General features: G+C 41.6%; 1 protein-coding gene across 1 annotated transcript in view; it reads left to right on the forward strand.

Annotated features, from left to right (window-relative positions):
* Window positions 1-701: 701 nt before the first annotated feature.
* The window catches only part of SEMA6B (semaphorin 6B), a 229,896-nt gene continuing 216,143 nt past the window's right edge, over window positions 702-14,454 (forward strand). The window contains exon 1 of the mRNA XM_073686360.1: window positions 702-1,563. The gene's annotated coding sequence lies outside the window, so the exon portion shown is untranslated. The remainder of the gene's footprint in view (window positions 1,564-14,454) is intronic.

A 14,454-nucleotide genomic window follows, 5' to 3' on the forward strand; every position in this document is an offset into this window, starting at 1 on the left:
GCTGCCTTACTGAAAATGTGGCTATTGGAAGAAAATGCACTTATTTCCTCCCAGGAGCCTCTAGCTTTCAGTCCTAGGGGCGGTGTGAGCTGTCAGAGTGCTGGGGCATGCTTACAACCGCCGCTCACAGTATCGTGAGTGATGACTGTAGCCACCACCTGCACCTATGACTGAAAGCCGGTGGCTCCCGAAAGGAAGTAGGGTCATTCCGGTAGCCGGAGTTTCAGTAACTTTTCAGTGGAACAGTGGAAAGCTTTTTACCGGTAGATTTTCGTTTTCCAAGGTGACAGGCTCGCTTTAATAAAGACATTTCCCATATGTCTGCTTTACATCTGCATCATTTTTCAAACGTCCTTTCATTTTGTTCGGCTTTTAGAAGGGTTAAAATTTAGGGCTTTTTTGCTTTTTTTTTCAAGAAAATATACCAATTCTATTTTTTTATGGACTTCAGTGTGTTAACCCTTCAGGGGCTTCACAGGAATTACTATAATGTGGAATGAATGGAATAAAAAATTACTTTTTTTTTCCTTTTTCCCTCTAACAAGCCACTACTCGGCCTCAGGTTGCCATGGCAACCACCTGGACCATATGATCACGATCGTGGGGTGTTGAAGGGGTTAAAGAGGGAATCCACTCCCTCTGTTAACCATCTAGAGGCTGCTGTCACTATTAACAGAGGCATTTGAGGGGTTGAATGGCTGCGATCATTGCTATTACTGATTGTGGCTGATGCAGCAGGGTGCTATAGTATACAGCTGACACCCGCTACATTTCTGCCCTTCGGGGGGCGCTATTCTTTTATTACTTAGGACAGTGAAAAGGTATATAGGCCGTCACTGAGGGGTTGAAAAATCATTTGTTCTTGTATTGCTATTATCTGGGAACTTTGGGAACGATGATGCTCCCTCTTTGTACAGGGCCCTTACAGAACACCCATACAAATGCCTATACTGTATTTCTGCATACGTCCGATCTTATAAGGAACAGATGATTGTAGTGCCATCAGATTATTGTCTTTCTAGAGGATGGGGAGGGTAGAAGGATTCCCACCAGGTCACCAGTATCAGGAATCCATGGCCATAGGGATATGATGGGGAATTATTTTCTTCCAGTAGGAGCATAATAGGAAAAGCTCCCTGAGTGTGAATAGGGCCACCTGTCAATATCCATCATGCTGTCCTGGATTATTGGGGTCACAAATGGGGACATTCACAGCATTGGAATCGGTAAGGGGAATAGATCTGAGAAATGGGAGGAGACAGTTTGGGATAGACAGTGAATCCATAGAAGGGTGAAGAGTGGGGGAAGAAGAGGGACCCTGAGGAGATCGATGGGAAAGGAGATGAGGATTCTATACGACCCTCGGCTGCAATCCCCATAAAATCACACAGGAGACACTGGGTGTGGGTCCACGGCAGCGACAGCGAGGGACAATGGGGGCGCCACACTGACGCCTACAGATCCGCAGCAGCGGCGTGTGACAGGTCCTGGAGAAAGGATCCACGGGTGACATTGTGCTGCACCGCGGAGCTGGGGACCCGCAAAATGTGACAAGGACACAAGGTGACGTGAGCTGACACTCCAGTGTTCTTACCGACGCATGCGGCGTGGCTGCGAGTCTGCACCGGGCTCATGTATACCGCATCCATATACATTGTGCCTATGGATGTGTGTGCCCGCTGCTATGGGCGCAGATGCCTTGTGGATGGAGAGCTGGTGGGCTGTAGGAGCCAGCCATCTCCTTATGTATGGCTTGTGGCTGCAGAGAGCAGATGTGGAGTATTTCTGGAGAGATGGAGATCAGGGTATTTCTAGAAAGACAGAGGTGGATGATTTCAAGATGTGTTTCTAGAGTGACAGAGCTGTGGGTTATGTCTAGAGATTTTCTACATGTGTGTTTCTGGAGACAGAGATGTGGAGTGTCTACATCCATGTGTGTTTCTAGAGAGACATATATGCATTATTTCTAGAGAGACAGATGTGGAGTGTCTACATGTGTGTTTCTAGAGAGACATATGTGCATTATTTCTAGAGAGACAGATGTGGAGTGTCTACATGTGTGTTTCTAGAGAGACATATGTGCAATATTTCTAGAGAGACAGATGTGGAGTGTTTACATGTGTGTTTCTAGAGAGACATATATGCATTATTTCTAGAGAGACAGATGTGGAGTGTCTACATGTGTATTTCTAGAGAGACATATGCATTATTTCTAGAGAGACAGATGTGGAGTGTCTACATGTGTGTTTCTAGAGAGATATATGCATTATTTCTAGAGAGACAGATGTGGAGTGTCTACATGTGTGATTCTAGAGAGACATATGTGCATTATTTCTAGAGAGACAGATGTGGAGTGTCTACATGTGTGTTTCTAGAGAGACATATATGCATTATTTCTAGAGAGACAGATGTGGAGTGTCTACATGTGTGTTTCTAGAGAGACATATATGCATTATTTCTAGAGAGACAGATGTGGAGTGTCTACATGTGTGTTTCTAGAGAGACATATGTGCATTATTTCTAGAGAGACAGAGCTGTGGAGTGTCTATATGTGTATTTCTAGAGAGACATATGTGCAATATTTCTAGAGAGACAGATGTGGAGTGTTTACATGTGTGTTTCTAGAGAGACATATATGCATTATTTCTAGAGAGACAGATGTGGAGTGTCTACATGTGTGTTTCTAGAGAGACATATGTGCATTATTTCTAGAGAGACAGAGCTGTGGAGTGTCTATATGTGTATTTCTAGAGAGACATATGTGCAATATTTCTAGAGAGACAGATGTGGAGTGTCTACATGTGTGTTTCAAGAGAGACATGTGCATTATTTCTAGAGAGACAGATGTGGAGTGTCTACATGTGTGTTTCAAGAGAGACATGTGCATTATTTCCAGAGAGACAGATGTGGAGTGTTTACATGTGTGTTTCTAGAGAGACAGATGTGCATTATTTCTAGAGAGACAGAGCTGTGGAGTGTCTATATGTGTATTTCTAGAGAGACATATGTGCAATATTTCTAGAGAGACAGATGTGGAGTGTTTACATGTGTGTTTCTAGAGAGACATATATGCATTATTTCTAGAGAGACAGATGTGGAGTGTCTACATGTGTGTTTCTAGAGAGACATATATGCATTATTTCTAGAGAGACAGATGTGGAGTGTCTACATGTGTGTTTCTAGAGAGACATATGTGCAATATTTCTAGAGAGACAGATGTGGAGTGTCTACATGTGTGTTTCTAGAGAGACATATATGCATTATTTCTAGAGAGACAGATGTGGAGTGTCTGTCTACATGTGTGTTTCTAGAGAGACATATATGCATTATTTCTAGAGAGACAGATGTGGAGTGTCTACATGTGTGTTTCTAGAGAGACATATGTGCATTATTTCTAGAGAGACAGCTGTGGAGTGTCTATATGTGTATTTCTAGAGAGACATATGTGCAATATTTCTAGAGAGACAGATGTGGAGTGTTTACATGTGTGTTTCTAGAGAGACATATATGCATTATTTCTAGAGAGACAGATGTGGAGTGTCTACATGTGTGTTTCTAGAGAGACATATGTGCATTATTTCTAGAGAAACAGCTGTGGAGTGTCTACATGTGTGTTTCTAGAGAGACATATGTGCATTATTTCTAGAGAGACAGAGCTGTGGAGTGTCTATATGTGTATTTCTAGAGAGACATATGTGTAATATTTCTAGAGAGACAGATGTGGAGTGTTTACATGTGTGTTTCTAGAGAGACATATATGCATTATTTCTAGAGAGACAGATGTGGAGTGTCTACATGTGTGTTTCTAGAGAGACATATATGCATTATTTCTATAGAGACAGAGCTGTGGAGTGTCTACATGTGTGTTTCTAGAGAGACATATATGCAGTATTTCTAGAGAGACAGATGTGGAGTGTCTACATGTGTGTTTCTAGAGAGACATATGTGCATTATTTCTAGAGAGACAGATGTGGAGTGTCTACATGTGTGTTTCTAGAGAGACATATATGCATTATTTCTAGAGAGACAGAGATGTGGAGTGTCTACATCCATGTGTGTTTCTAGAGAGACATATATGCATTATTTCTAGAGAGACAGATGTGGAGTGTCTACATGTGTGTTTCTAGAGAGACATATGTGCATTATTTCTAGAGAGACAGATGTGGAGTGTCTACATGTGTGTTTCTAGAGAGACATATGTGCATTATTTCTAGAGAGACATAGATGTGGAGTGTCTACATCCATGTGTGTTTCAAGAGAGACATGTGGATTATTTTTAGAGAGACAGAGATGTGGAGTGTCTACATTTGTGTTTCTAAAAAGACTGAGCTGGGGGTTATTTATACATGTGTGTTCCTAGAAAGACAGATGTGGATTATTTCTAGAGAGATAGTTGTGGATTATTTCTAGGTGTGTTTCTAAAAAGAGACCAAGCTGTGGATTATTTCTAAACGTGTGTTTGAAGAGACAGAGAAGTGGATTATTTGTACATGTATATTTCTAGAGAGACAGAGATGTGCATTATTTCTACATGTGGGTTTCCAAAGACAGATATGTGGAATATTTCAACATGCATTTTTCTAGAGAGATAAAAATGTAGATTATTTCTAGATGTGTGTTTATAGAAAGACAACGAAGTGGAATATTTCTACGTGTGTTTCTAGAGAAACAGAGAAGTGGCTTATTTCTAGATGTGTGTTTGAAGAGAGAGAGATGTGGATTATTTTTAGAGAGACAAAGATGTGGATTATTTCTATATGGGTTTCCAGATACACAGATGTGGATCATTTCTAGATGTGTTTCTAGAGAAATAGACACGGGGATTATTTTCTAGATATGTTTCTAGAGAGATAGAGCTGTGGATTATTTCTAGATGTGTTTCTAGAGAAATAGACATGCAGACTATTTCTAGATGTGTATCTAGAGAAACAGCGATGAGTATTATTTCTATATGGGTTTCCAGATACAAAGATGTGGATTATTCCTACATGTGTTTCTAGAGAAATAGAAATGGGGATTGTTTCTAGAGAGACGGAGTTGGGGATTATTTCTAGATGTGTTTCCAGCGAGACAGAGATGAGTATAATTTCTAGCTGTATGTGTTTCCCTATAGAGCAAGATGTACACCTCTACATGTCAGGCAGTCCTGCTGCTGTGTGTTTCCCTATAGATCTAGATGTACACCTCTACGTGTCAGGCAGTCCTGCTGCTGTGTTTCCTTATAGATCTAGATGTACACCTTTACATGTCAGGCAGTACTGCTGCTGTGTGTTTCCTTATAGATCTAGATGTACACCTCTACATGTCAGGTAGTCTTGCTGCTGTGTGTTTCCCTATAGATCTAGATGTACACCTCTACATGTCAGGTAGTCCTGCTGCTGTGTGTTTCTTATAGATCTAGATGTACACCTCTACATGTCAGGCAGTCCTGCTTCTGTGTGTTTCTCTATAGATCTAGATGTACACCTCTACATGTCAGGTAGTCCTGCTGCTGTGTGTTTCTTATAGATCTAGATGTACACCTCTACATGTCAGGCAGTCCTGCTGCTGTGTTTCCCTATAGATCTAGATGTACACCTCTACATGTCAGGCAGTCCTGCTGCTGTGTGTTTCCCTATAGATCTAGATGTACACATCCACATGTCAGGCAGTCCTGCTGCTGTGAGTTTCCATATAGATCTAGATGTACACATCCACATGTCAGGCAGTCCTGCTTCTGTGTGTTTCCCTATAGATCTAGATGTACACCTCTACATGTCAGCCAGTCCTGCTGCTGTGTGTTTCCCTATAGATCTAGATGTACGCATCCACATGTCAGCCAGTCCTGCTTCTGTGTGCTTCCCTATAGATCTAGATGTACACATCCACATGTCAGGCAGTCCTGCTTCTGTGTGTTTCCATATAGCTCTAGATGTACACCTCTACATGTCAGGCAGTCCTTTTCCCTATAGATCTAGATGTACACCTCTACATGTCAGCCAGTCCTGCTGCTGTGTGCTTCCCTATAGATCTAGATGTACACCTCTACATGTCAGGCAGTCCTGCTTCTGTGTGTTTCTCTATAGATCTAGATGTACACCTCTACATGTCAGCCAGTCCTGCTGCTGTGTGTTTCCCTATAGATCTAGATGTACACATCCACATGTCAGCCAGTCCTGCTTCTGTGTGCTTCCCTATAGATCTAGATGTACACATCCACATGTCAGGCAGTCCTGCTTCTGTGTGTTTCCATATAGCTTTAGATGTACACATCCACATGTCAGGCAGTCCTGCTGCTGTGAGTTTCCCTATAGAGCTAGATGTACACCTCTACGTGTCAGGCAGTCCTGCTTCTGTGTGTCTCTCTATAGATCTAGATGTACACCTCTACATGTCAGGCAGTCCTGCTGCTGTGTGTTTCCCTATAGATCTAGATGTACACATCCACATGTCAGCCAGTCCTGCTTCTGTGTGTTTCCATATAGCTCTAGATGTACACATCCACATGTCAGCCAGTCCTGCTGCTGTGTGTTTCCCTATAGAGCTAGATGTACACATCCACATGTCAGGCAGTTCGGCTGCTGTGTTTCCCTATAGATCTAGATGTACACATCCACATGTCAGCCAGTCCTGCTGCTGTGTGTTTCCATATAGCTCTAGATGTACACATCCACATGTCAGCCAGTCCTGCTGCTGTGTGTTTCCCTATAGATCTAGATGTACACATCCACATGTCAGGCAGTCCTGCTGCTGTGTGTTTCCCTATAGAGCTAGATGTACACATCCACATGTCAACCAGTCCTGCTGCTGTGTGTTTCCCTATAGATCTAGATGTACACATCCACATGTCAGGCAGTCCTGCTGCTGTGTGTTTCCCTATAGAGCTAGATGTACACATCCACATGTCAACCAGTCCTGCTGCTGTGTGTTTCCCTATAGATCTAGATGTACACATCCACATGTCAGGCAGTCCTGCTGCTGTGTGTTTCCCTATAGAGCTAGATGTACACATCCACATGTCAGCCAGTCCTGCTGCTGTGTGTTTCCCTATAGATCTAGATGTACACATCCACATGTCAGGCAGTCCTGCTGCTGTGAGTTTCCATATAGATCTAGATGTACACATCCACATGTCAGGCAGTCCTGCTTCTGTGTGTTTCCCTATAGATCTAGATGTACACCTCTACATGTCAGCCAGTCCTGCTGCTGTGTGTTTCCCTATAGATCTAGATGTACGCATCCACATGTCAGCCAGTCCTGCTTCTGTGTGCTTCCCTATAGATCTAGATGTACACATCCACATGTCAGGCAGTCCTGCTTCTGTGTGTATTTCCATATAGCTCTAGATGTACACCTCTACATGTCAGGCAGTCTTTTTCCCTATAGATCTAGATGTACACCTCTACATGTCAGCCAGTCCTGCTGCTGTGTGCTTCCCTATAGATCTAGATGTACACCTCTACATGTCAGGCAGTCCTGCTTCTGTGTGTTTCTCTATAGATCTAGATGTACACCTCTACATGTCAGCCAGTCCTGCTGCTGTGTGTTTCCCTATAGATCTAGATGTACGCATCCACATGTCAGCCAGTCCTGCTTCTGTGTGCTTCCCTATAGATCTAGATGTACACATCCACATGTCAGGCAGTCCTGCTTCTGTGTGTTTCCATATAGCTTTAGATGTACACATCCACATGTCAGGCAGTCCTGCTGCTGTGAGTTTCCATATAGATCTAGATGTACACCTCTACGTGTCAGGCAGTCCTGCTTCTGTGTGTCTCTCTATAGATCTAGATGTACACCTCTACATGTCAGGCAGTCCTGCTGCTGTGTGTTTCCCTATAGATCTAGATGTACACATCCACATGTCAGCCAGTCCTGCTTCTGTGTGTTTCCATATAGCTCTAGATGTACACATCCACATGTCAGGCAGTCCTGCTGCTGTGTGTTTCCCTATAGATCTAGATGTACACATCCACATGTCAGCCAGTCCTGCTGCTGTGTGTTTCCATATAGCTCTAGATGTACACATCCACATGTCAGCCAGTCCTGCTGCTGTGTGTTTCCCTATAGATCTAGATGTACACATCCACATGTCCTGCTGCTGTGTGTTCTGGTGGTTTCTGTCCGCCTGCTATTTTCTTTCTCTGCCTATTCTGCTGTCTCTGTCTCTAGGCTCTGATTGTCACTGTGCTATTTCTCTGGTTATTTATTTCTCTGGTTATTTATTTCACTGGTTATTTATTTCACTGGTTATTTATTTGTATGTATTTATATTTGTAATTAAAAAGGGTTTTAATTCTTTTGTCTAGAACCTAAAAATAATAGACAGTCCAGTGATGTATGAAATGACTGGCACAACCCATGTATACACACGTTATATTATTTAAGCTTATTATCTTCAGTAAATGCTGTTTTGTAAACCAGCTAATGAAAGAGGGGTGATTACAAAAGGAACATAGGGGACATTTATAAACTGGAGCAAGGAAAAAATGAAATAGTTGCCCATAGCAACCAGATTGCTGCCTCCATCTTCAAAGGGCTTTAGAAAAATGAGGACTGTAATCTGATTGGTTGCCATTGACAAATAGTCCAGTACATATCCATAGAGGGTTTCCTAGGTGTCACCTAGACCTGGATAGTCATTTATTATGTAGTAGTACAAAAGTGACTTTTGTCCTAGCAATAGTGTGCCTGCAGATGAAATAATCAGAGAATGTGGTTACATGTCGTACTGAACCAGCGGCCGTCACAAACGTCTGGAAAAGTATAACTAGGAATACGAACAAGAAAAGTCATATGATAGGTAATAGTGATCTAATCACCTGCTATGAATTACAGTAATCACAATGACCTAATAGAAAATGCAGGGTCAGAAGTGGGCCCCTGTGCAAGAACAGTAAATGGGCCCTTTGCAGTCCACAGCGACAATACCTGTTTACTGCTATGGAGCTTGATGTGGCCCCCTTATCTCTTGGACCCCTATGTGGTAGCGCAGGGTGCACCAATAGTATGTCCGCCCCCATCAAATGCATTAATCCCTAAAAACAAGTTACCACCTATCCATTGGAAAGGGAATAACTTGCTGATCGCTATCAGTCTGACTGCTGGGTCCTACAGCGATCCAAGAAACAGGATCTATAGCTCATCTTGAGTGGAGCGGACCAGAGATGCCAATGCCCGGCCTCTGTAAATTCATTGGGTTGGCTGGAAATAATCCAGTACAGTGCACCTCCGCTGTATTAAGGACAGCACTGCAGTGTGATCCCCAGCAATCATCAAGGTATCCCCTTTTCCATGGATAGGGGATAATTTGGTTTTTTGGGAAAAACACTTTTAAATGCATATTATAATTCTAGTACGGGAAACTAAAAATGCACAGCGGGGCCCTGTCAGCTTTCAATAGGGAACAGTTGGAGGCATCAAATAGTTCAGCATTGTGTAGACCCTATACAAAAATAATAAACCTGTTAACAGCTTCAAACTGAAGGTCATATTGTCAACTAACCAAAAGCGCTGAGCAGAAATGAAGCAGGTACTAAACAAAATCTATCTGACAGTGATTAGTTCCATAATTTATGATCAGGGGCAGATAAGGGTACTCAAGTGCCCAGGCTATTCACTGTTTACATAGAGTGCCCCCTTCCTAGATCACCTAATGTGACAGGGGAAGGGTCACATGTCAGATGACACATCAAATGATAGGTCATGTGATAAATACCCAGAGGTTCAGGTGCCCATGTAGAAGACAATGAAGGCAGGCAAAAAAGAGGCATGCATGGTGTATCACAATTTTTTTTTCCTTTTGCGTTGCCCTAGCTATGTCATTTGATTCCTTAAAATGGATACAAAACCCCAAATAGACCAAAACAGATTGCACACAGAGTCATCAGTCACAGTATGTATTAAAAGAAGAAACTGTATATAATCATTCAGGGAGGTCAAAACGCAATAGATGAAGCTTTATATAAGAATAGAGGACCCTATGTAATAAGGGCTATACATAACAAGGGAGGGCACTATGTAATAATGGATGTGGCTATACAGTTAGGTCCATATATATTTGGACAGAGACAACATTTTTCTAATTTTGGTTCTAGACATTACCACAATGAATTTTAAACAAAACAATTCAGATGCAGTTGAAGTTCAGACTTTCAGCTTTCATTTGAGGGTACCACATTAAAATTGGATGAAGGGTTTAGGAGTTTCAGCTCCTTAACATGTGCCACCCTGTTTTTAAAGGGACCAAAAGTAATTGAACAGATTAAATAATTGTAAATAAAATATTCATTTCTAGTACTTGGTTGAAAACCCTTTGTTGGCAATGACTGCCTGAAGTCTTGAACTCATGGACATCACCAGATGCTGTGTTTCCTCCTTTTTGATGCTCTGCCAGGCCTTCACTGCGGTGGTTTTCAGTTGCTATTTGTTTGTGGGACTTTCTGTCTAAAGTTTAGTCTTTAACAAGTGAAATGCTGCTCAATTGGGTTGTGATCAGGTGACTGACTTGGCCATTCAAGAATATTCCACTTCTTTGCTTTAATAAACTCCTGGGTTGCTTTAGCTTTATGTTTTGGGTCATTGTCCATCTGTAGTATGAAACGATGACCAATCAGTTTGGCTGCATTTGGCTGGATCTGAGCATACAGTATGGCTCTGAATACATCAGAATTCATTTAGCTGCTTCTGTCCTGTGTCACATCATCAATAAACACTAGTGACCCAGTGCCACTGGCAGCCATGCATGCCCAAGCCATCACACGGCCTCCGCCGTGTTTTACAGATGATGTGGTATGCTTTGGATCATGAGCTGTACCACGCCTTTGCCATACTTTTCTCTTTCCATCATTCTGGTAGAGGTTGATCTTGGTTTCATCTGTCCTAAGAATGTTCTTCCAGAACTGTGCTGGCTTTTTTAGATGTTTTTTTTAGCAAAGTCCAGTCTAGCTTTTTTATTCTTGATGCTTATGAGTGGTTTGCACCGTGCCGTGAACCCTCTGTATTTACTTTCATGCAGTCTTCTCTTTATGGTAGATTTGGATATTGATACGCCTACCCCCTGGAGAGTGTTGTTCACTTGGTTGGCTGTTGTGAAGGGGTTTCTCTCCACCATGGAGATTATTCTGCGATCATCCACCACTGTTGTCTTCCGTGGGCGCCCAGCTCTTTTTGCATTGATGAGTTCACCAGTGCTTTCTTTCTTTCTCAGGATGTACCAAACTGTAGATTTTGCCACTCCTAATATTGTAGCAATTTCTCGGATGTTTTTTTTTTCTGTTTTTGCAGCTTAAGGATGGCTTGTTTCACCTGCATGGAGAGCTCCTTTGACCGCATATTTACTTCACATCAAAACCTTCCAAATGCAAGCACCACACCTCAAATCAACTCCAGGCCTTTTATCTGCTTAATTGAGAATGACATAACGAAGGGATTGCCCACACCTGTCCATGAAATAGCCTTGGAGTCAATTGTCCAATTACTTTTGGTCCCTTTAAAAACAGGGTGGCACATGTTAAGGAGCTGAAACTCCTAAACATTTCATCCAATTTTAATGTGGATACCCTCAAATGAAAGCTGAAAGTCTGAACTTCATCTGCATCTGAATTGTTTTGTTTAAAATTCATTGTGGTAATGTCTAGAACCAAAATTAGAAAAATGTTGTCTCTGTCCAAATATATATGGACCTAACTGTATAAGAAGGAAGGACACTGTAACAATTGGTGGTGTTTATATGTAATAAGAGAGGACACTATGTGATAATGGGATGACGCTATACAGAATTTAGGTTGTTGTACGAACAAGACTGTTACTACCATCAGCACTCTGCTATACAGTATAGATACAGAATAAATATTTACATCCTGTGACTTAGTGGTGACGTCTCACCTCGCAGAATCTTTTTATTTATTTTCCTCTCCGTCTAGTCAAACCTTCATGTTGACATCGTCTCTGCAGATATTTCTGCACAAAAGTCTGCTACTCCTCTCTTTTTCAGTAGAGAACCGCGCCCCTGAAAATAACTAGGTTACATACACAGACATAATATATATATTTATGTCTGTATACATTGCTCAGTATTAATGAGTACACCCCCTTTGAAAAGTAAGCTTTTAATCAATCAATAGCTCACTGAATACAGTTTCCAAAATTTTGACAAGACTGTTTTATGACATGAAAGTAAGGTTAATAATATAACTTTCACTACAAAATCTTCAGTTTTCTCAAATTAGTTAATGTAAACATGAATACACCCCTCACTAAAACAACTACATCTAGTATTTTGTATGACCTCAATACCGCCTTCAGACTTCCATAGGGTGAAAGTGATTCAGTGGCCAAGAATGTCTCTTGATCTGAACCCAATAGAACACCTATAGGGAATTCTGAAGAGACAAGTTGATCATCACTCTCCATCCAACATCCAGGCTCTAAAAGAGGTCATTCTGGAAGATTGGAAAAGATGTTTCAGTATGTCACCAACTTCTTCATTCCATGCCTAGAAGACTTGGTGCTGTCATAAAAAATCATAGCGTCCATACAAAATACTAGATGTAGTAGTTTTTGATGTGCTGGGTATTCATTTTTGCATCAACTAATTTGAGTAAAACTGTAGATTTTGTAAGGAAAGGTATATTCCCAACCTTACTTTCATGATAGGAGTTAAAAAAATGTTCCATGAAACTCAGTTTTGGAAATTGTTCTTGTATTCAGTGAGATATTGATTAAAATCTTACCTTTCAAAGGGGTGTATCCAATTATGCTAAGCATTGTATATATACAGTACAGACCAAAAGTTTGGACACACTTTCTCATTTAAGATTTTTCTATATTTTCTTGACCATGAAAATTGTACATTCACACTGAAGGCAACAAAACTATGAATTAACACATGTGGAATTATATACTTAACAAAAAGTGTGAAACAACTGAAAATATGTCTTATATTCTAGGTTCTTCAAAGTAGCCACCTTTTGCTTTGATGACTGCTTTGCACACTCTTGGCATTCTCTTGATGAGCTTCAAGAGGTAGTCACCGGAAATGGTCTTCCAACAATCTTGATGGAGTTCCCAGAGATGCTTAGCACTTGTTGACCCTTTTGCCTTCACTCTGCGGTCCAGCTCACCCCAAACCATCTTGATTGGGTTAAGGTCTGATGACTGTGGAGGCCAGGTCATCTGGCGTAGCACCCCATCACTCTCCTGCTTGGTCAAATAGCCCTTACACAGCCTGGAGGTGTGTTTGGGGTCATTGTCCTGTTGAAAAACAAATTATGGTCCAACTAAACGCAAACCGGATGGAATAGCATGCCGCTGCAAGATGCTGTGGTAGCCATGCTGGTTCAGTATGCCTTCAATTTTGAATAAATCCCCAACAGTGTCACCAGCAAAGCACCCCCACACCATCGCACCTCCTCCTCCATGCTTCACGGTGGGAACCAGGCATGTAGAGTCCATCCGTTCACCTTTTCTGCATCGCACAAACACAGGGTGGTTGGAACCAAAGATCTCAAATTTGGACTCATCAGACCAAAGCACAGATTTCCACTGGTTTAATGTCCATTACTTGTGTTCTTTAGCCCAAACAAGTCTCTTCTGCTTGTTGCATGTCCTTAGCAGTGGTTTCCTAGCAGCTATTTTACCATGAAGGCCTGCTGCACAAAGTCTCCTCTTAACAGTTGTTGAAGAGATGTGTCTGCTGCTAGAACTCTGTGCTGTGTGGCATTGACCTGGTCTCTAATCTGAGCTGCTGTTAACCTGCGATTTCTGAGGCTGGTGACTCGTATAAACTTATCCTCAGAAGCAGAGGTGACTCTTGGTCTTCCTTTCCTGGGGCGGTCCTCATATGAGCCAGTTTCTTTGTAGCGCTTGATGGTTTTTGCAACTGCACTTGGGGACACTTTCAAAGTTTCCTCAATTTTTCGCACTGACTGACCTTAATTTCTTAAAGTAATGATGGCCACTTGTTTTTCTTTACTTAGCTGCTTTTCTCTTGCCATAATACAAATTCTAACTGTCTATTCAGTAGGATTATCAGCTGTGTATCTACCAGACTTCTGCACAACACAACTGATGGTCCCAACCCCATTTATAAGTCAAGAAATCCCACTTATTAAACCTGACAGGGCACACCTGTGAAGTGAAAACCATTTCCGGTGACTACCTCTTGAAGCTTATCAAGAGAATGCCAAGAGTGTGCAAAGCAGTCATCAAAGCAAAAGGTGACTACTTTGAAGAACCTAGAATATAAGACATATTTTCAGTTGTTTCACACTTTTTGTTAAGTATATAATTCCACATGTGTTAATTCATAGTTTTGATGCCTTCAGTGTGAATGTACAATTTTCATAGTCATGACAAGACAGAAAAATCTTTAAATGAGAAGGTGTGTCCAAACTTTTGGTCTGTACTGTATATATACCTATATACAGTGGGGAAAATAAGTATTTGATACACTGCCGATTTTTCAAGTTTTCC

Source organism: Phyllobates terribilis, unplaced genomic scaffold, assembly GCF_046119375.1.
Source record: "Phyllobates terribilis strain yellow unplaced genomic scaffold, ASM4611937v1 Scaffold_1__5_contigs__length_1240528914, whole genome shotgun sequence".
Classification (NCBI taxonomy): domain Eukaryota; kingdom Metazoa; phylum Chordata; class Amphibia; order Anura; family Dendrobatidae; genus Phyllobates; species Phyllobates terribilis.